Genomic DNA, 22467 nt, shown 5'->3' with positions numbered 1-22467 from the left:
AGACATTATGTAGTGATAAACCCTGTCTCTACTAAAAATACAAAAAATTAGCCAGGCATGGTGGCAGGCACCTGTAGTCCCAGCTACTCAGGAGGCTGAGGCAAGAGAATGGCGGGAACCTGGGAGGCGGAGCTTGCAGTGAGCTGAGATCGCGCCACTGCACTCCAGCCTGAGTGACAGAGCGAGACTCCATCTCAAAAAAAAAAAAAAAAAAAGAACAGTCCTGTATTTGAATGGCCAAGATTATGGCTTAAAATATAAAAGAAAAATGAAGACAAAATGGAAAAATCTACTACTCTGTCTGAGATTTTAAAACATATCAAAAGCCAGTAGAGCCAGCAGAAAATATCAATTTGTATTAAAAAGCTGAAAAATAACAAACCCACTTTATAGATGTAGAAACTGGAGCCCAGGCAGTTTGAGTGATTCATGCAAGATCACAAAGTTTGTATGAATTCAATCCAGGACTAAAACTCACACTTTCTAAATACTAATCCTATGCCTTCCCCATTTTATAACATTAACACATGTAGAATAAACTGCATATCTGCAGAAATGATTAGCCTTTTCTATGTCCTTAAGAGAATTCTTAGTGTGGTAGCATATCTGTCAGTGTTCCACTCAGGTTACCCTGAATTTCTTTTAGTTTTTCAGGGTGCCTTTTCTTACCTCTTACATGTTATGTTTCTAATTATCCATCTCTTATTCTCTATGGAGAACCACCCTTAGGCCACTGGGGTGGCTACTGTGAAACAGAAGTTCCTGGGATTTTACACCCTCAATCATGGCCCTTATTCAATGACTGACTGGTGCGGGAAAATGGAAGCCCAGCTCCTTTGCCTTGTAGTTCAGACAAATCTAAGGTATAATTTTCACTCTGAAGCTCCCCCGTGGAATCAGGCTGAGGCTGAATCTCTGCTTGGCTTCTTCCCTTCTCTTTCCTGCTTTTTACACCCAGTTCTACCTTGAAAAACTTCCTCAATAAATTGAGTTGCATGTGATTTCTCATCTCAAGGTCTGCTTCTGGGAACCCTTTCCTAAAATGAGGACCATGCAACTCTGTACTAGTAGTAAAGAGACAGTAGAAGGTGGTTCTACAGAAAACCAAATACAGCATGTTCTCATAAGTGAGAGCTAAATGATGAGAACACATGGACACAAAGAGGGAAACAACAGACACTGGGGCCTATTGGAAGGTGGAGGGTGGGAGGAGGGAGAGGATCAGGCAAAATAACTCATGGGTACTAGGCTTAATACATGGGTGATGAAGTAATCTATACAACAAACCTCTGTGACACAAGTTTACCTACATAACAAACCTATACATGTACCCCTGAACTTAAAAACCAACCAACAAACAAACAAACAAACAGGATTATTCCATAAAAGTATGTTCTCTATTAAAAAAAAAATTGAAGTAAATGAAGATCACCTATAATCCTACTATTTGTGAGGCTATTTTGGTCATTTATCTAAGTATATATACTTTACAAGTAAAAGTGTGATAATGCCAAAAAAAAAAAAAGTAGTTCTAGGGAAAGAATATTTGAGAGGTTAAGGATTCCTGCTTCTTTTATCTCTGGGAAATTCCAGTTTGATTTGGGCACTAGGAATCTGGCATGGTGAATGTAGTGTCTGCCAAGCTAGAAACTTCAGACTTCAGGTTAATTACTATTGACTGGCCAACTTTCTGTCCTGAGCATACCCTCTTGTGTGCAATTCCAGATTAATAATGGCCCAATTCCAAATCTGGAGGATTCCTGGTCTCTCTCTCTCTCTCTCTCTCTCTCTCTCTCTCTCTCTCTCTCTCTCTCTCTCTCTCTCTCTCTCTGTCTCTCTCTCAGTACAGTTGTTTACTTCCCTTAAGACTGAATATACAAGAAGGCAACCCTGGGATTCTGGCCTTTAAGATGCAAGACCATGGGTAACCATATAAGCAATATCATGGGCTTTCCAGTTGGTTGAGCCATTATTTCAGTCTCTACTTTGTATCCTATAGCTTCACATTTCTTTGCTTTCCAAGTCTGGATTTATAGGTGGGCCTTGTCTAGAAAGCCAGGTCTACCTTTCATCAGGCAAAAAGTTTCATTAACCACTGTGGCTTAGAATAATATTTATATAATAAAATATTTACTGTGTCTTGAATGCATGCTATATGCCACTTTACAGATGAAGAAATGAGAGTTTCGATTTGAAGATTAACTTGCCCAGGTTTACATGGCTAAAAAGTGGCCAACCCTTGCCACAAACCAACCAAGGATTTAGTGAGTCAGACATGAGCCTGATTCTCCATGTATCCTACAAGTCATAGCATTCCCTACTCTGGCTTTGCTGATCCCAGGCTCTAGCACTGGATTTATCCTTGGTTCTCTTACTGAGAGCTCTAGTTGTACTTTCCTAGTTGAGCCCCTGACACCCATCCTCTGTCAACTCATTTTCCCCAGGAGCCGACATCTACTCCTCAAAGTACATCTCCAACTTCTACCTGCCATTTTTCACAGAGACACATGGAGAATTTGCCCTAAATACACATCTCTAGGGACTTTCTGTTTCAATGCCCTGTCCTCCTCCTGCCAGACTGAACCACGGCAATGGGGCCTAAAACTCTCAATGCTATCTTAGGTTGGGTTCCCCAGAAGCAGAACGCAAGACAGGAAAAATCAGGCACACATGGCTTCAGTCCTCTTGAGGAAGGACTCTCAAAAGAAGCATCTAAAGAAGAAAAGCAGACAGGACAGCTAGGGTAAGAAGTCAAGCAAAGATGCGTGCTCAGGAAAAATCTAAACCTGGCCTGATCTGAGAGAGGATCTGGAGCATAAATTACAACACTGCATGATAGTCCTCATCATTAAGACAAAGCGGTTTGCCTTTTGAACTCCTGTATCAGTCAGTCATTGCCATAGACTTCTGCTGATGAAACCATTTAGGAAGTGTAACTTTCTGGGCATTAACTGAGGGTGATCCTTGGAGAAGAGGACCTCTGTGAGTTTTTAGCAGTCAATACAGCAGCTGGAGGCTGGAGACCCTGCTCATCCACCAGCATCTACTACAAGTGCCTGGACCTTGGACAATGAACGTGTGACTTCAGCAATCAGATCCCTTTTCTCATCCCACCTTCCTGCTCTAGGCCTCCTCATACTCCCCACCATCCTGTGTGGCTGGGCCCCACCCCCCCCATGCCATGTGCCTATCCACAGGCTCCTGGATTTTAGTACCTGCTCAGAGTCCACTGCATTGGCGCCTGACACTTTATTAGTGTTCTAAATCTTTGTTTACAGTTACCAGGACTCTCTAGATAGCAGCAAAAAGTCAACAAGGAAATAAAACTCGACCAGCTGGTGTATTTGTTGGGGATAAACTCACCACACAGGAAACAGCTGGGTATGTGCCCACAAACATCAGTACATTGCTGGTGCCAAAGGCCCATCTGAAGTTGCAAGTTTGAATCCCCCCTTTCCAAGCTGGTCTGTTTATATGCGCTCCTCCACACCTTCAGTTCCTTTACACCATGTGACCCTCAGGAAGCTGAGGCAGTAATGAATTTTGAGGCTGTTCTACTGCCTGTGACAGCCCACGGGCCAGTCATTTGATCCAATTGCTTGATGCTACCTCCAGCAACCTCTTGGCAAAATCTCTGCCATTATTTACCATTGTTTCCTTATTCTAAAGCTCACATCTTCTCATGCCGAAGTCTGTATGCTTCCTAGTGTGTGAAAGTAACACTTTAATGTAGCCCTGAAGAAAACTGTCCAGCCCATCTAGACATCTGCCAGTCACTAGTACACAAATGTTAGCACACTAAGGAATAGAAGGCTGAAGGCCATCTTCACTGACTTTATAGTCAGCATGTTCTTTGTTCAGCAAAACTTAACTCCTAGTCCCGAGCCAATTCCAAAATGCTGAATTTCATCCTTCCACTACTTTGAAGGCATTTAAGGTCTAATGAAAGGGATTAGGCCTGGAATTGGTGCCAGAAATTAAAATGAAGGCATAATTTGCATGTTTTGACAATACCTTCACACTTATACCCATGCCATGCTTTCTTAAACACTCTTGAAAATATGTGAGAATCAAGATTTCATAATCCACTTCTTCTGGAACGCCATGAAGAAACATTCTCATCTTGCTTTCTCCCTGCCTTCTGATTTTACTCACGGGCTTAGTAGTCACCATAAGGATGGGGTAGCCATAAACAGCAGAGCATGGAGCTTTAGTGCAGTCAGATGTTTGCGTATTTCCCCCTTTACCTTGTATATAAAGCCACGCTAAGGTTTGCAGTTAGTACTGGAGCTCACCTTGAAAATAGCACCATCTTTCTCCTGAAGTTGCTCAAACTCCAGGTAGTAACCTCAGGTTGTATCACAGCTCCTTCAGGGTGCCTCACTACTTTTAATAAGCACGTGATAAAGATAATGTCTTTCTCTATTCTAGTAGTATTTCTTAGCAAAAGCCTAAGCTGCACCAGGGTGAGGTGTTGTAATATTTTCACACATATTAAAAAGGATTACTGCTGTTTCTAATAGGTTGATGTGCCCAGATGGAGACTATTGCTTTTGCACATAATGTCTAAGTTTCTTTTCCAGCACATAATTGTTTAAGAAACCACTTTTCTTGCTATGCCTTGATAATCTCGCCTCTTGAATAACTCATTTCCATCAAGAGCAGGACAGAATCAGAACAGCATGAACAAAGATAATCTCTAAAATGTGGTTTCAAATGGAGAAGTGTGACATGGTTTGTCAGAGGCCTGGAAGGTGTGCATTGTTTAGTAGGTCAACACAAAGCCATCCTCAAGAAGTAGGATGGGTTTTTTTGTGTTTTATTTTTGGTTTGTTTGTTTTGTTTTCTTTTTCATGACAGAGTCTCACTCTGTCGCCAGGCTGGAGTGCAGTGGCACGATCTCAGTTCACTGCAACCTCCGCCTCCTGGGTTCAAGCGATTCTCCTGCGTTAGCCTCCTGAGTAGCTGGGACTACAGGCTCATGCCACCACACCCAGCTAATTTTTGTATTTTTAGTAGAGATGGGGTTTCACCATCTTGGCCAGGATAGTCTTGATCTCTTGACCTCATGATCTGCCCACCATGGCCTCCCAAAATGCTGGGATTACAGGTGTGAGCCATTGCACACGGCCTAGAAGTAGGATGGTTTTAAGAGCACTGCACATTCTTTGATACTTCTCCGCCTGAGAGTAGGGTCTATGTTCCCACCCCTTGAACCTGGGTGAGCTTTGTTATTGCCTTGATCAATAACAAAGTGCAGCAGAAGTGACACTATAATTTCCAAAGCTGGGTCTGAAAGAAGTCATGTAGCTTCTTCTTTGTTCTCCTGGAACACGTACACTTTGTATCTTCAGCCTCCATGTAAGAAATTTTACTGTCCTGAGGCTGCCCTGCTGGACATACTAGGTAGAGGGGCCACTAAGAGAGAGAGATGACCAACAAGCCCTAGCTATTCAGGCATCCTATATGGGAGTGACAACACCTTCAAGATGGCAAGATGGCACTAGCCCTAGCTACTGCTCAACTGTAATCACAGATAGCCCAAAGCCAGAAATGCCCAGAGGAGCCTAGTGGACCCCAGAACTGAGAGAGATACTAATAAATTGTTACTGATTTAAGCCACTGTGTTTTGAAGATGTTAGTTCCACTGCAATACATAATGAGAACAGGAGGTGCATTACACATAATATAATGTACAATTCAACCCAAAGGACTCTCCTACTCACCATTGGATACAGGTCTTTGATAGTTGGCACTGCTGTGGGTGCACAGAGCCAAAGCCATGCCTCACAAAACAGTAGAGTGGGTGGATGTCTGCATGCTATGATTTGAGAATGACTCAAAGTAACCTCCTTCAGGGGGCAGCTCAGGTCCCTGACCTCTTCCACAGTAATGGCCTTGATAGGATTTGCAATCTTGGAAAATTGCCAAATGTTAGTGATCCCCTTGTTCAGTGGGCTTCGAACTAGCAACACTCAGGTTTTGCGAAGGGGACTTCCAAGGAGGTAGGGTGAAAGCAAGCCTTCTAGAGACACAATATTCTCTCTCTCGGGCCTCAGAGGCAGGACTCCTTCCCAGCCTCAGGGGTGGTACTGACGCAAGGAGCCCATCAGTGCAACACATTCTTCTTGCCTTTGTGATTGGTGTAGGGCTGGGCCTGTAGTCCATGTCAGGTCGATCAAAGTGAGTATCAGGACATTCCCAGGGAGTTCTGGGAAAACAATGTTCACCCTTTTTCACTAGATTGGAATTTAGAAGTATAGTACTTTGAGAGCTGCTAGCAGCCATCTTGTGATAAATAGGGAAAGTGACAAAGAATCCTAGGAATGAAGTGGAAAGAGAGGAAGTAGATCTGAGAAGAGACAGACAAAAAAATGGATCCTAACAGCTTTGAACCTGGTATTCAGTTGTTCTTGAAGCTGATCTCCCCTGGACTATTTTGTTATATGAGCTCCCAAATTTATTTATTTTTGTTGATTTAAGCAACTAGAATTTGAAAAATCAATGAGTACATATATGCTTAGCTTCTCTAAGAGTTTGTGTTTTAGCAGTAGAAGAAAATGATTTCTTCTGTTAAAAACATGTTTGGAAAGAGCTGATCTTCGTCCTAGTGATCTAGTCTTTTTTATTGTGCAAAAGGAAATGCTAAAATCAGAATGAGAATCATTGTCACCTGACATAGACACAAGTGATGATGATGATGATGATGATGATGATGATGATATCAATGTTCACCAAGTGCTAATCCTGGGCAAGACACTGTTCTAAGTGGTATGAACATATTAGCTCGTTTAATCATCTCCAAAACATTATGAAGTATTCTATTACTATCACCATCTACAAATGATGGAATTGAAGTAAAAAGAGGGTAAATAGCAACCTAAGATCACACAGCTAGTAAGTTGTGATGTTAGGATTGAACACAGCTGTTCTCTTAGCCATACCCTATACCCCTCTGACAAGGTAGAGTGCCTTCTTATCGGCCCCTGGGTTCTGGGCTCTGTCTTTTCACGATGCCTCTATTTTTAAAGCATGCAACCCAGAAGGTTCCTATTCAATGTAAGTGAGAGAATTTCTGTCACTGTGGACCTGCCTCCATCTTCTGTTTTTATTCTCACCACAAAGTATATGACTTATTCATGTCTGCTTGGTTTTGACTCTTTACTAAGAGTAAGGGAATGCAGAGATCAAAGGGAAGGAAGATTTTTAACTTAAGTTGTCAGCTTGCTTCTTCTTCCAAAAAAGTTTCATGCTTAAAAATATGGCACATGCTTTATTCTTCAAAAGAAAAATGTCAAATCGTAGCTGACTCCAACTCCTTGTTTTACTTAGGTGGAGGAAGATTCAATCTCGGTGAGTATGATTTGTTCCTGCCCACCCCTCAGCTCCCGAAATGGCCCAGGAAGTTGTACGCAGCATAGAATTTGAGGGGGGTGATGTCACTGTTATTTGGTCAACTTGGATGATCATTGTTCAGATTTGTGTAGTCCCTGGAAAGAAGGTGGCTCTGACAGTTCTCTGTCATTTTTGGGTACAGGGCACCTTGTTATATGGCTGTTTCCACAGGGTCTGGTGTCAAGCTTCTCTTCATGGGTCTTATATATATCCTATTCTAAGGAGATGCTAAGGTGTGAGATTGGAAACCACCACCCCTCTCTTTGTCTCCGTTAATCTCCACCTCTCTGCCTTTGCTATTTCTGCCCATCCTTTCCTTTCAGTGAAGAACATAGATCCCCTCACTGCTCTGCTCCATTCTTTATAGCGTTTTGCATATTGCATGGGTTTTGCCTAAATTAGAGTGGGCCTTAATAGAATTGTGGGGCTTTTAAACATTCAAGCATCATTTATTTTAATATCCCCCTAAATACCTTTTGAAAAATCTCTTAGAAGTCCAATCGATTTAAGGGTTAGTGTGTATTTTAATTGACCATTCAATTTCAAATAAATGTGGAGGAAATTATAGCCCTCTTAACAGAGAAACGACAAATTAAAGAGAATGAGATCTTGATTGAAACCATTAGGAACTTAGAAACCAGACTCCGATGTGGTCAAAGAAAACAGCCCAGGAATTTATCAAGCCTGCCTTATTTTGCTTTTAAGAAAAATTTGAAAACTATAAAGCGAAGTGAGATGTTATCCAAAATTTTGAAGGTATTTAATAAACAGTTTAGTGCAGTTACTTTTGTTTGGCATTGAGAAACATTGGTTAACCAAAATTTTATTACAAAAAAAAATAAAATAGTTAGTTCTCACCTAGCCTATGGACTTGAGGCTTGGAAGAAAGACATTTTAATATCTTGTCATCTATTAACATATTTTAACATATTTTTGATCAAATCACATAATCAGACAAATTTTTTTTTTTTTTTTTTTGAGATGAAGTCTTGCTCTGTCGCCAGGCTGGAGTACAGTAGCAAGATCTCAGCTCACTTCAAACTCTGCCTCCCGGGTTCAAGTGATTCCCCTGCATCGGACTCCCAAATAGCTCGGATTACAGGCATGCACTACCACACCCAGCTAATTTTTGTACTTTAGTAGAGATGGAGCTTCACCATCTAGGCCAAGATAGTCTCGATCTCCTGATCTCGTGACCCGCCCACCTTGGCCTCCCAAAGTGCTGGGATTATAGGCGTGAGCCACTGCTCCTGGCCTCAGACAAATTCTTGATCAGATGAGCTCCCTAAGAACACCCTTTTATTTTCTTTATTTTATTATTTTTTCCCATAGGTTATTGGGGTACAGGTGGTATTTGGTTACATGAGTAAGTTCTTTAGTGGTTATTTGTGAGATCCTGGTGCACCCATCACCTGAGCAGTATACACTGAACCGTATTTGTAGCCTTTTATCCCTCATCCCCCTCCCACCCTTCTGCTGCAGTCTCCAAAGTCCATTGTGTCATTCTTTATTTTGTTTTTTGTTTGTTTGTTTTTGAGACAGAGTCTCGCTCTGTCACCCACACTGGAGTGTGGTGGTGCAGTCTCAGCTCACTGCAACCTCTGCCTCCCAGGTTCAAATGATTCTCCTGCCTCAGCCTCCTGAGTATCTTGGATTACAGGCATGTGCCACCACACCAGGCTAATTTTTGTATTTTCAGTAGACACAGGGTTTTGCCATGTTGGCCAGGCTGGTCTTGAACTCCTGACCTCAGGTGATCCACCTACCTCAGCCTCCCAAAATGCTTGGATTACAGACATGAGCCACTGCGCCCGGCCCATTGTATCATTCTTAGGCCTTTGGGTCCTCATAGTTTAGCTCCCACATCTCAGTGAGAACATAGCGATGTTTAGTTTTCTATTCCTGAGTTACTTCACTTAGAATAATAGTCTCCAATCTCATCCAGGTTGCTGCAAATGCCATTAATTCATTCCTTTTTATAACTAAGTAGTATTCATATATATATATATGAATTTTATATATATGTATATATATTATTATTATTTTTTTTTTTTTTGCTTTGTTTTGTTTTGTCTTTTGAGACAAAGTTTCGCTCTTATACCTCAGGCTGGAGTACAATGGTGCGATCTTGGCTCACTGCAACCTCCACCCCCTGGGTTCAAACGATTCTCCTGCCTCAGCCTCCTGAGTAGCTGGGATTACAGGTGCCTGCCACCATTCCCAGCTAATTTTTGTATTTTTAGTAGAGATGAAGTAGGTTTCACCATATTGGCCAGGCTAGTCTCTAACTCCTGACCTCAGGTGATCTGCCTGCCTCGGCCTCCCAAAGTGCTGAGATTACAGGCTTGAGCCACCACATCCAGCTTGGTTTTTTTGGTTTTGTTTGTTTGTTTGTTTGTTTTTTGTTTTTTTGAGACGAAATTTCACTCTTGCTGCCCAGGATGGAGTGCAATGGTGAGTTCTCAGCTCACTGCAACCTCTGCCTCCTGGGTTCAAGTGATTCTCCTGTCTCAGTCTCTCAAGTAGCTTGGATTACAGGCCCCTGCCACCAAGCCTGGCTAATTTTTTTTATATTTTAAGTAGAGATGGGGTTTCACCATGTTGGCCAGGCTGATCTTGAACTCCTGACCTTCAGGTGATCCACCCGCCTCGGCCTCCCAAAGTGCTGGGATTGTAGGCATGAACCATGGTGCCCAGCCTATACCAGTTTTTTAACTACTTGTTGATTGATGGGCATTTGGGTGGAGAACACCCTTTTCTATCAGTCCATTTCATTTATTTGCCATTTCAAAAATTACTCCACAAACATGATCATTCCCATAAACACAGAATAAACATTTGGCAAAATTCAGTACCTTTTCATGATAACAAATAGTAAAGAAGGAAATTTTCTTAGCTAATAAAGGTCAATACACAAAATTCACAGCTAACATCATACTATATAAAATTGAAAAGTTTCCCTACTAAACCAGGAACAAGACAAGGAGGGCCACTCTTACCATTTCTAATAAACATTATACTGGAGCTTCTAGCTGGGGTAATTAAGCAAAAAGAACTAAGAAAAAAAGGAAATAAATAAATGACATCCAGATTGGCTAGGAAGAAGTAAAATCATCTCTATTTGCAGATGGCATGATCTTGTATATAGAAAATCCTAGAAAATCCATGCATACACACAAAAAGCTATTATAACTAATAAATGAATTCAGGAAGACTACAGGACAAAATATCAAACTTCAAAAATCAATTCTCCTTTTGTATGCTAGCAATGAACAACCCAAAAATGGAATTAAGAAAGACATTTTATTTATAATAGCATTAAAAATAAAATACTTAGAAAAAATGTAAACAAGGAAGTGTGTGGTCATTTATTTTTTATGTCTGCTGGGCTAGGCCTTGGGCTACCCAGACACTTGTCTAAGCGTTATTCTAGGCAGGTCTAGGCATGTTTGTGAGAGTGTCTCTGGAGGAAATCAACATTTGAACCAGTAGGCAGAGTAAAGCAGATTGCTCTCCCTAATGTGTGTTGGCTTCAGCGCATCAACAGAAGACCTCAATGCATCAACTGAAGACCTCAACAGAACAAAAAGGCTAAATAAAAGGAAACTCCTGCCTGATTGCTTGAGCTCATCTTTTCTGGCTTTTGGACTCAAACTGAAATGTCAGCTCTCCTGGGTTCTCCAGCTTGCTGACTGAAAATCTTGGAACTCCTCAATCTCCGTAATTCCATGAGCCAATTCTTTATAATTAATTGCTCTCTCTTTCATAGGTACACATGGGGCATATATATATATATATACACACACACATATATGTATACTACTAGTTCTGTTTCTCTAGAGAACTCTAATGAAAGATTATTTAAAACTACATTATTGAAAGAATTTTAAAAATACCTAAATAAATTGAAAGACATTTTATGTTCATGGATTGGAAGACTTAATATTGTTAAGATAGCAACACTCCCTAAATTAATTTACAGATTAAACTCAAGCCTTATCAAAATCTCAACTGTCTTGCTTACAGAATTTGACAAACTTATCCTCAAATTCACATGGAAATGTAGCAAACTCAGAATAGCCAAAATAGTCCTGAAAAAGAGGAATAAAGTTGGAAGACTTACACTTCCTCATTTCAAAACTTACTATGTAGCTACAGTAATCATCTTGAATACTTTGTACTGGCCTAATGATAGTTATATAGATCTATAGAACAAAATTGAGAGTCTAGAAATAAACCCTTACATTTATAATCAATTGATTTTGAACAAAGATGTCAACACAATTCAGTGAGAAAAGAATAGTCTTTTCAACAAATGGTCCTGGGGTGACTGGATATCCTCATGCAAAAGAATAAAGTTGGACCCTATCTCATATCATATATAAAAATTAACTCAAAATGTAGGAGACATCTGATTGTAAGAACTAAAATATAAAAATCTTAGCAGAAAACCTAGGTATAAACATTCGTGATCTTATATTAGGTGATAGTTACATATGTATGACACCAAAAGCACAAATCAAAAACTTGTGTGTGTCAGAGAACATCAGGAAATAAGTGAAAATAAAAACCACAGAATGGGAGAAAATACTTGCAAGTCATATATCTGATAAAACACTTACCATATAAAGAACTTTTCACAGTCAACAACAAAATGACAAACAACTCAATTAACAAATGAGGAAAGGATCTGAATGGGTATTTTTCCAAAGAAGATATTCAGATGGCTAACAAGCACATGAAAATATCTTCAACATCATTAGCCACTACATAATTATAAATTAAAATTACAATGATATATCACTTTGTATCCCTTAGCATGATTAAAATAAAAGACAGTAACAAACGTTGGCAAGGGTAGAGAATTGGAACCCTCACATGTTATTGATGGTATTGTAAAATGGTGTAGCCATTTCTGAGTAACAGTCTGGCAGTTCTTTAAAAGTTAAAAATACAGTTACTATTTGTGTGTGTGTGTGTGTGTATGTGTGTGTGTGTGTACTTGAGACAGGGTCTCACTCTGTTGCCCAGTCTGGAGTGCAGTGGTACAATCTCAGCCCACTGCAACCTCCACCTCCCAGATTCAAGCAATTCTCCCACCTCAGCCTTAGAATTACTGTTTGACTCAGCAATTCCACATCTAGGTAATAATCACCAAAAAGTGGAAACAACCACGATGTCCGTCAACTGATTTATAGATACACAAAATGTGGTGTATTCCATACAATGGATTATAATTTGGCCATAAAAAGTAATGAAGTACTGACTTATACATTCTAAAACGTGAATGAACCTTGAAAACATTATGCTAAGTGAAAGAAGCCCATCACAAAAGACCTTATATTTTATGATTCCATTTATATGCAATATCCAGAATAGGCAACGTCATAGAGACAGCAAGTAGATTAGTGGTTGCCAGGCAAAGGGAGGGGAGAGGAAGGAGATAGCAAGTGACTGTTAGTGGGTACAGAGTTTATTTTGGGGATAATGAAAATGTTCTGGAATTAGTGGTGATGGTTGCACAACTCTGTGACTATATTAAACAGTATTGAATTATACACCTTAATATATTTTATAATATATGAAGTACATCTTGATAAAGCTGTTCCAAAAACTTTATATAATATATGCTAAATATCATATTATATAACCCATTATAATCAATATTATATATTGCATATTTATTATCATGTATTATATATTATATAAATATATATATAATTATATAGTATAAAATTATAAGAATTGGACATGTTATAATTGTTATGAGCCCTATATCTCTCCTGTTGCAGCTTAAAGCTGGAAGTCCCTGAATTCGTTTGACACATGACAAAATTTCCTTCTTACTTATATACGCTGCCATAACATCCTTTAAATGTCTGAGAAGTGAAACAAAACAATACCAATCCAAAACTTCCTTCTGACTAGTTTATCCCCCGAGTCAAGTTGTTTTCTTGTTTGTATGTTTTCTTTTGGTTGGGATCAGATTGGTTTGTACATTATGTGGTTAAGAGCTTCTGCTGGGCTTCTAGTACTGACCATCAGCACTAGTAGCTATGATACAGGGAAAGTTAAGTCCCTCTCTTTGCCCGGGTTACCCAACTATAAAATAGGAAAATTTTTGAGGTTATCACAAAATGTCAGTAGAAGGACTAAATGACCTCTTAAAAATTCAGCGTTCAAGACGACCTACAGAATGGGAGAAAAATTTTGCAATCTATCCACCTGACAAAGCCCTAATACCCAGAATCCACAAGGAACTTAAACAAATTTACAAGAAAAACACAAACGACTCCATTAAAAAGTGGACAAAGGACATTAACAGACACTTCTTCGAAGAAGACATTTTTTTTCATATGTTTATACGAAAATATGGGAATGTAAATTAGTTCAACCATTGTAGAAGACAGTATGGTAATTCCTCAAAGACCTAGTACCAGAAATACCATTTGACCCATCAATCCCATTACTGGGTATACATCCAAAGGAATATAAATCATTCTATTATAAAGATATGTGCCCATGTATGTTTATTGCAGCACCATTCACAATAACAAAGATAGGGAATCAACCTAAATGCCCATCAATGATAGACGGGATAAAGAAAATGTGGTACATATACACCATGGAATACTATGCAGCCACAAAAAGAAATGAGATCATGTCCTTTGCAAGGACATGGATGCAACTGGAAGCCATTATCCTCAGCAAGCTAACACAGGAACAGAAAACCAAACATCGCATATTCTCACTTATAAGTGGGAACTGAACAATGAGAACACATGAATACAGGGAGGGGAACAACACACACTGGGGCCTGTCAGGGGCCAGCAGGAGGGAGAGCATCAGGATAAATAGCTAATGCATGCAGGGCTTAATACAGAGGTGATGGGTTGATAGGCACAGCAAACCACCATGGCACACATTTACATATGTAACTGTATTAGTCTGTTTTCATGCTGATGATAAAGACATACCCAAGATGGGGCAATTTATAAAAGAAAGAGGTTTATTGGAATTATAGTTCCACATGGCTGAGGAGGCCTCACAATCATAGTGGGAGGCAAGGAGGAGCAAGTCACACCTTACATGGATGGCAGCAGGGAAAAAGAGAGCTTGTGCGGGGAAACTCCTGTTTTTAAAACCATCAGATCTCATGAGACCCATTCACTATCATGAGAAAAGCATGGGAAAGACCCACCCCCACAATTCATTCATGTCCCACTGGGTCCCTCCCACAACACGTGGGAATTATGGGTGCTACAAGATAAGATTTGGGTTGGGACACAGAGCCAAACCCTATCATTCTGCCCCTGCCCCCTCCCAAATCTCCTGTTCTCACATTTCAAAACTAATCGTGCCTTCCCAATAGTCCCCCAAAGTCTTAACTCATTTCAGCATTAACTCAAAAGTCCACAGTCAAAAGTCTCATCTGAGACAAGGCAAGTCCCTTCTGCCTATGAGCCTGTAAAATCAAAAGCAAGTTAGTTACTTCCTAGATACAATGGGGATACAGGCATTGGGTAAATACAGCCATTTCCAATGGAAGAAATTGGTCAAAACAAAGGGGCTACTACAGTCCCCATACAAGTTCAAAATCCAGCAAGACAGTCAATGTTAAAGCTCCAAATGATCTCCTTTGACTCCATGTCTCACATCCAGGTCATGCTGGTGCAAGAAGTGGGCTTCCATGGTCTTGGGTAGCTCCACCCCTGTAGCTTTGCAGGATACAGGCTCCCTCCCAGCTGCCTTCACATGCTGGCATTGAGTGTGTGAAGCTTTTCTAGGTGCATGGGGCAAGTTGTCAGTGGATCTACCATTCCAGGGTCTGGAGGATGGTGTCCCTTTTCTCACAGCTCCACTAGGTAGAGCCCCCATAGGGACTCTGTGTGGGGGCTCTGACCCCACATTTCCCTTCTGCACTTCCCTAGCAGAGGTTCTCCATAAGGGTGCTGCCCGTATAGCAAACTTCTGCCTGGGCATCCAGGCATTTCCATACATCCTCTGAAATCTAGGCAGAGGTTCCCAAACCCCAATTCTTGACTTCTGTGCACTTGCAGGCTTAACACCACATGGAAGCTGCCAAGGCTTGGGGCTTGCACCCTCTGAAGTCACAGCCTGAGCTCTACATTGGCTCTTTTCAGCCATGGCTGGAGCAACTGGAATGCAGGGCACCAAGTCCCTAGGCTGGACACAGCATGGGGACCCTGGGCCAGGCCCACAAAACCACTTTTTCCTCCTAGGCCTCTCAGCTTGTGATGGAAGGGGCTGCCATGAAGACCTCTGACATGCCCTGGAGGTATTTTCCCCATTGTCTTGGGGATTAACATTCGGCTCCTCACTACTTGTGCAAATTTCTGCAGCAGGCTTGAATTTCTTCTCAGAAAATGGAATTTTCTTTTCTAATGCATTGTCAGGCTGCAAATTTTCCAAACTTTTATGCTCTGTTTCCCTTTTAAAACAATTCCTTTAACAGCACCCAAGTCACCTTTTGAATGCTTTGCTGCTTAGAAATTTCTTCTGCCAGATACCCTAAATCATTTCTCTCAACCTCAAAGTTCCACAAATCTCTAGGGCAGGGGCAAAATAACACTGGTCTCTTTGCTAAAAAATAATCAGACTCACCTTTGCTACACTTTCCAACAAATTTCTCATTTCCATCTGAGACCATTTCAGCCTGGACTTTATTGTCCATATCACTATTAGCATTTTGAACAAAGCCATTCAACAAGTCTCTAGGAAGTTCCAAACTTTCCCACATTTTCTTATCTTCTTCTGAGCCCTCCAAACTGTTCCAACCTCTGCCTATTACCCAGTTTCAAAGTTGCTTCCACATTTTCAGGTATCTTTTCAGTAGCACCCCACTCCTGGTACCAATTTATTGTATTACTCCATTTTCATATCGCTGATATAGATATACCTGAGACTGGGTAATTTATAAAGGAAAGAGGTTTATTGGACTTACATTTCCACATGCTGGGGAGGCCTCGCAATCATGATGGAAGGCAAGTAGGAGCAACTTACATCTTACATGGATGGCAGCAGGCAAAAAGAGAGCTGGTGCAGGGAGATTCCTGTTTTTAAAACCTTCAGATCTTATGACACCCATTCACAATTGCGAGAATAGCACAAGAAAGACCTGCCCCCATGATTTGATCATCTCCCACCAGGTCCCTCACACAACACATGGAAATTATGGGAGCTACAAGAAGAGATTTGGATTGAGACATAGAGCCAAACCATATCAGTAACAAACCTGCATGCTCTGCACCTGTATCCTGGAACTTAAAATAAAACATAATACAATTTAAAAAATTAAAAATGTAAAAAAAAATTTTTAATTCAAGTTTCAGTCATTAAAACAGGGACATATGCCCAATAAATGTATTATTATTATTTTAATACTTATCACTCTGTTCTGTGAATTCTCAAAAGTAGCTTATATTTTAAACCACTTAGGCCTTATAACTGGGGAAGATTCCACCTTATCCTGAATTGGGAGAATGCAGGAAGAATGAAGGACAAAGAGTCAATGAAGTCACAACCTGTAGACAGCCTGAAAACCCAAATTTGGGGCATCCCTTTGTGCTGCTCTACAAATAGCCTTCATTTGCTTTTCCTATCTGGCTTCAAGATTAATTGCTAAACTTGGATGGAGGACCTTGAAGTTTGCTCATAAATTTTCTGTGTTTAGAAAGAAGATTTTTATCATTAATATTCTGGAGTGAGCATGAGTCAGGGAGAGTGACTCAGGCCATGTTCTCAGAGGTGGCTGGCTATAAATCCACTTTTGCAGAATATTAATCTACCCTGGCTCCTTTGAAAAGTTAACAATTATTAGTAGACGATGTGAAAGAGAGTCTTTAAAAGAGGAATGGGTAAGACAATGTCACCTTGAGTTTCTTCCAAACTCACTGCTATTAGAGAAGAGAAAAACGGTTCCCTCAAACAAACTTTGGAGAGGAGTTGTCCTGGCAGGCAGAGGCAGCAAAAGGAAGTCACAACTCCACTCAGCGGAGCCCCCATAGGGACTCTGTGTGGGGGCTCTGACCCCACATTTTCCTTCTGTACTGCCCTAGCAGAGGTTCTCCATGAGGGTACTGCCTCTACAGCAAACTTCTGCCTGGGCATTTAGGTGCCTAAAACTTACTACATATGTGTACTGGATTCCAAGTAAAACCCTAGTACCTTCAAGGAAAGATAAGGTTTCATGAAGCAATTTGACTCAATAATTAATTGTTCCTACTCAATGTTGGAATACCTAGGTTGCCTTGAAAATATTAACCCAATCATTTGGAGAGTTTGAATCTCTTGAACCTAATAGTTAAAACTAGATAATATTTATGTCTTTGGGAAAGTGTAAACAGGGTCACAGAATTAGGGGATTCAAGAAATGGACATTGAAGTATCACCACCCACTCCAAGCCCTTGTCTGAGGAAGGGATACATTGAAACCACAACACACTGTTTTCCTTTTTTTATTTTTTATTTTTTTGGTTTTATTTTTTTCTTTCCTGTACATTTATATTAGTGGGCTCTTAAAGTGTGGATCCCAGAAGGCAGCATGGGCATCACCAGGGAAATTGTTAAAAATGCAAATTATCAGGCCCCTCCCCAGATTTACTGAATCAGAATCTCTGAGGTTGGGACTCAGAAACCTGTATTTTAACAACCCCTCCAGATGATTCTGCCGCTTGCAGAATTACTGCTCTAACTACAGCCAGTAACAGAGCTACTCTTAAGAAGCAAGTGGTTATAACAGTTGGGACTACTGTAGGCCAAAAAAAAAAAAAAAAGAAAGAAAGAGAGAAAGGGAGAGAGAAAGAGAGAGAGAGGGAAGGAAGGAAGGAAGGAAGGAAGGAAGGAAGGAAGGAAGGAAGGAAGGAAGGAAGGAAGGAAGGAAGGAGAAGGAGAAAGAGAGAGAGAGAAAGAAAGAAAAAGAAAGAAAGAAAGAAAGAAAGAAAGAAAGAAAGAAAGAAAGAAAGAAAGAAAGAAAGAAGAAAGAAAGAAAGAAGGAAGGAAGGAAGGAAGGAAGGAAGGAAGGAAGGAAGGAAGAAAGGAAGGAAGAAAGAAAGAAAGAAAGAGAAAGAAAGAAAAGAAAGAGAAAGAAAGAAAGAAAGAAAGAGAAGAGAAAAAAAAAGAAAGAAGAAGAAAGAAAGAAAGAAAGAAAGAAAGAAAGAAAGAAAGAAAGAAAGAAAGAAAGAAAAAAGAAAGAAAAGAAAGAAAGGAAGGAAGGAAGGAAGGAAGGAAGGAGGAGAAGGAAGGAAGGAAGGATGCCTTCTTTACTCCCCGGCCGCCAGAACCAGAAATACCAAAAAAATTCCCTCCCCTCCAGACTCCCTCTCCCTCCCCCCCTCCCCTCTCCCTCCCCCCCAATCCCAGCGTCCGCGAAAGAAAGAAAGAAAGAAAGAAAGAAAGAAAGAAAGAAATTAGACCAGAGTGGTCTAACTAAATAAGTGTTTATTTTTATGTCACAACAAGAATGGAGTTCCGCTACCCTGGGCTGATTCTGCAAAACCAGAACGTCATCATTGTCCCAGGCTCCTTCTACCTTGGTAAGTGGCCTTTTCCCTCAGGTTCAACACTTCAACGCCATAAGATAGCTGCTTCACCTCTGCCATGTTCAAGGCAGGAAGAAGAATGAGAAGGGCAAAAGGTAAAAGGTACATGCCAGCTGCATCTCTCCACTTCTAAAAGGCTTCCTGGAAGCTTCAGCAAGTGACCACCACTCATGTGGCATAAAATATAAAAACATTAATCAAATATTTCATCATCAGGGCTGGAAGGGACAATAGGAAAGCACAAAGGGTTTAAAAAGAGTGGTTAAGGCCAGGCATGGTGGCTCATGCCTGTAATCCCAGTGCTTTGGGAGGCCGACGCAGGTGGATCACTTGAGCTCAGGAGTTCCAGACTAGCCTGGGCAACATGATGAGACCCCATCTCTACAAAATATACAAAAAGTTAGCTGGGCATGGTGGTACATGCCTGTATTCCCAGCTACTCGGGGGGACTGAGGTAAGAAGATCACTTGAGCATGGGAGGTGGAGGTTGAAGTGAGCTGAGATCATGCCACTGCACTCCAGCCTAGGCAAGAGAGTAAGACCCTGTCTCCTAAAAGTAAAAAATAAAAATACAAAGAGTGGTTAGCAATTTTATTGCATAAGGTCCAATTCTGATAAAGTGTGCTTGATTTTATTTTGGAAATTATTCTTCTTAAGATTGAAAATGCAACATTTGCCACCTTTCTTTATGATTTCTTCATCACTGGATGATTTTTACTCTTGATAAAAGTTTGGAAGTTGAATTGCTATCACCAACTGTAATATCAGTGTGTAATGCTGGGCCACTGCAGTTGAGTAAGATGGCTCATGTTGTCTTTTCTTGACTGACTTCATTCCACTTAATTATGGAATTTTGCTCATATCTTAGTGTTACTTCCTGGCCAGAGATTTTTATTTTGCAAACAAGTCCAAACAGTAATATCTTTATTAATGAGAAGTACTCTTAAGACTATTTACTTTGAAATATACATCTTTCATCAGCTACGTTTTTCTTATTGGCAGCAAAGGTTTACATTTAATCAAGAAAATATCCTTTTTGCACTTAGAGTAGGCACCCTCCTACCCAGCTCTGCCTCTAATCCCAAAAAAGCCATCTGATGCTCACTACTGCCTGTCAAACATCCTAATGGATTATTGCTCCTCTCCTTCAACCCCCACCCGAGGACCTAGCAAGCAGAATGTTAAAACACCCAATCCACACAGGCAAAATAAAATGATGGGGGGAGCAAAATCTAGAAACTTGTTACTCAGAGTAGGGTCTTCCCACCAGTAGCATCAGCATTTCCTGGACCCTTGTTGGCCATGCAGACTTCCAGTCATCCTAAATCTGCTAAATCAGAACCCACATTTTAAAAAGATCTCCAGTGGTGGTTGTGCATATTAGTTTGAAGAGCATTGGCCTAAAGCAGTGGTTCTTAAAATATTGCTCTAGACATGGATCATAATCATCTTCTGGGAAAGTGTGAGAAATGCAAAATCTCAGGCCCATCCTAGCCCTGTTGAATTTGACACTTCAGGGGTGGATCCCAGTAATCTGTGTTTTATCAAGCCTTCCAGGTGATTCTGACATAAGCCAAAATCTGAGAACTTCCCCTATAACAATAGTAGTCTACCTTACTTATACAAATAAATCACCTAGGGTATTTAAACATTACAGCTGTCTCCTATCTTAAATGTTTCTGCTCATAGGAGGAGTGTTTTAGGTCAAATTTCCCACAAGAGCACCAGGGAAGACCACATCTATGTCTAACTCCGCTCTTCTTCTTTCTCTGTCTACATAACACTTAACAAGAACCCACATTTCAGACTGTTCCTTATGAGCTCACCCACATTGCCACACATTTGTTTCACCAGGCAAGATGAAAACAGCCTGCTGAGCCCCAAAGGAATAAAGCATAGAAGAGGGCTGGAGAACACATTTGACTGGTTTGTAGGGTCAGTATCAGGGGCTGCAGCCTAGGAAGTCTGGATAAATGCTGCTTTCTATATAGACAGGTTGTGGAGGAGAGAAGACCTGATTCTCAACACCATTGTTTTGGCACCCCTGCCACGGGTAGTAGATTAATTACAGAAAAAAAAAAAAAGTCCTGATTTCCCATTCCTCCTTGTATGCACACCCTTTGCAATGTGATTTTGTGATTCTTCCAATCCAGAAATAGACTCTGTTTCCCCACCCGTTGAATCTGCTCTATGACTTGAATTAGTCATAGAATGTGGTGGAAAGGATGGTTTGCCAGTTCCAAGCCTGGCCTCCACAGGCTTGAACACTCTCCTCTTTCTCTCAGACCCTTAGCCAGCACCAAGTGATGACACCCAGACAAACTAGCCTGAGAGACTTGTGCCATAGTCATGTTGACCAACGACTCCCACATGACCCCGACTGAGAACAACAGAGACGGGCTCAGGGCAAAAGGGTCACACATTGACCTGTAACCTTGAGAACTAATACTGGCTGCTGTTTGAAGATGCTGACTTTTGGGGTGCCTTGTTAGGCAGAATTATTGTGACAACAGTTCAGTGATACCTCACAACTTTCAGACCTTTCCTGGAGAAACTCAAATATGGGACAGAAGCATTAAACTACAAACTACAGACAGCTCTGCACACCTGACTCTGGGTGTGAGGAAATGGACCACGGAGAAGGCGGAGGCATTGGTGGTCAGAGAACACAGCAATTGAGACAGAGCAGGCTTAGAGCTCAGAGGGGCTCGTGAGCTGTGAACAGCACAGCCTGGAGCCTTCTGTGAAGTCACACGGGGAGGAAGTGATGAGAAGGCAGGTTCTATTTTTGTTATGTGATCTAGAAAAAGTACCTGGGAAGCCAGCAGGGAGCCAATCAGGGAAGTTGACTGATGGGGCCAACATGGGCTTCCGTTTTATGAAAGATGTGGAAGAGAAAGAGAGAAGGGCCCAGAAGTGTGAAATTTGGGGGTAAAATTAGAACTAGGTTTTTTTGGTAGCTTTAAATTTTTTCTTTATTGAGGTATAACAAAAATACAGTAAATTGGCTGGGTGCAGTGGCTCACGCCTGTAATCCCAACACTTTGGAAGGCCAAGGTGAGAGGACTGCTTGAGGCTGGAAGTTCAAGGCAAACCTGGGCAATGTATGAAGACCCTGTCTCTACAAAAAAATTTAAAATTAGCTGGACATGCACATGCCTGTGGACCCAGCTACTCAGGAGGCTGAGGTGGGAGGATCCCTTGAGCCCAGGAGTTCGAGGCTGCAGTGAGCTGTGATCATGCCACTGCACTCCAACCTGGACAACAGAGTGAGACCCTGTCTCAAAAAAGCAAAACTAAATAAAACAAAACAAATGAAAACACAAACCAGTACATTGCACAGATCTTAAGAGTCCAGCTTGGGGAATTGGTGGTGTAAGCTCCCAGATCAACATGAAAAGGCTATGTAGCACCCAGAAGGCTCCCTGTGCCCATTCTTGGTCAACTCTTCTTCAGAGGCAACCCCTCTTCTAACTTCTACCACTGCAGATTAGTTTTGCCTGTTTTTCAA

This window comes from Rhinopithecus roxellana, chromosome 13 (genome assembly GCF_007565055.1).
Source record: "Rhinopithecus roxellana isolate Shanxi Qingling chromosome 13, ASM756505v1, whole genome shotgun sequence".
NCBI classification, from domain to species: Eukaryota; Metazoa; Chordata; class Mammalia; order Primates; family Cercopithecidae; genus Rhinopithecus; species Rhinopithecus roxellana.
The sequence above is the reverse complement of the archived record's forward strand: the minus strand, read 5'-3'. Positions refer to the sequence as shown.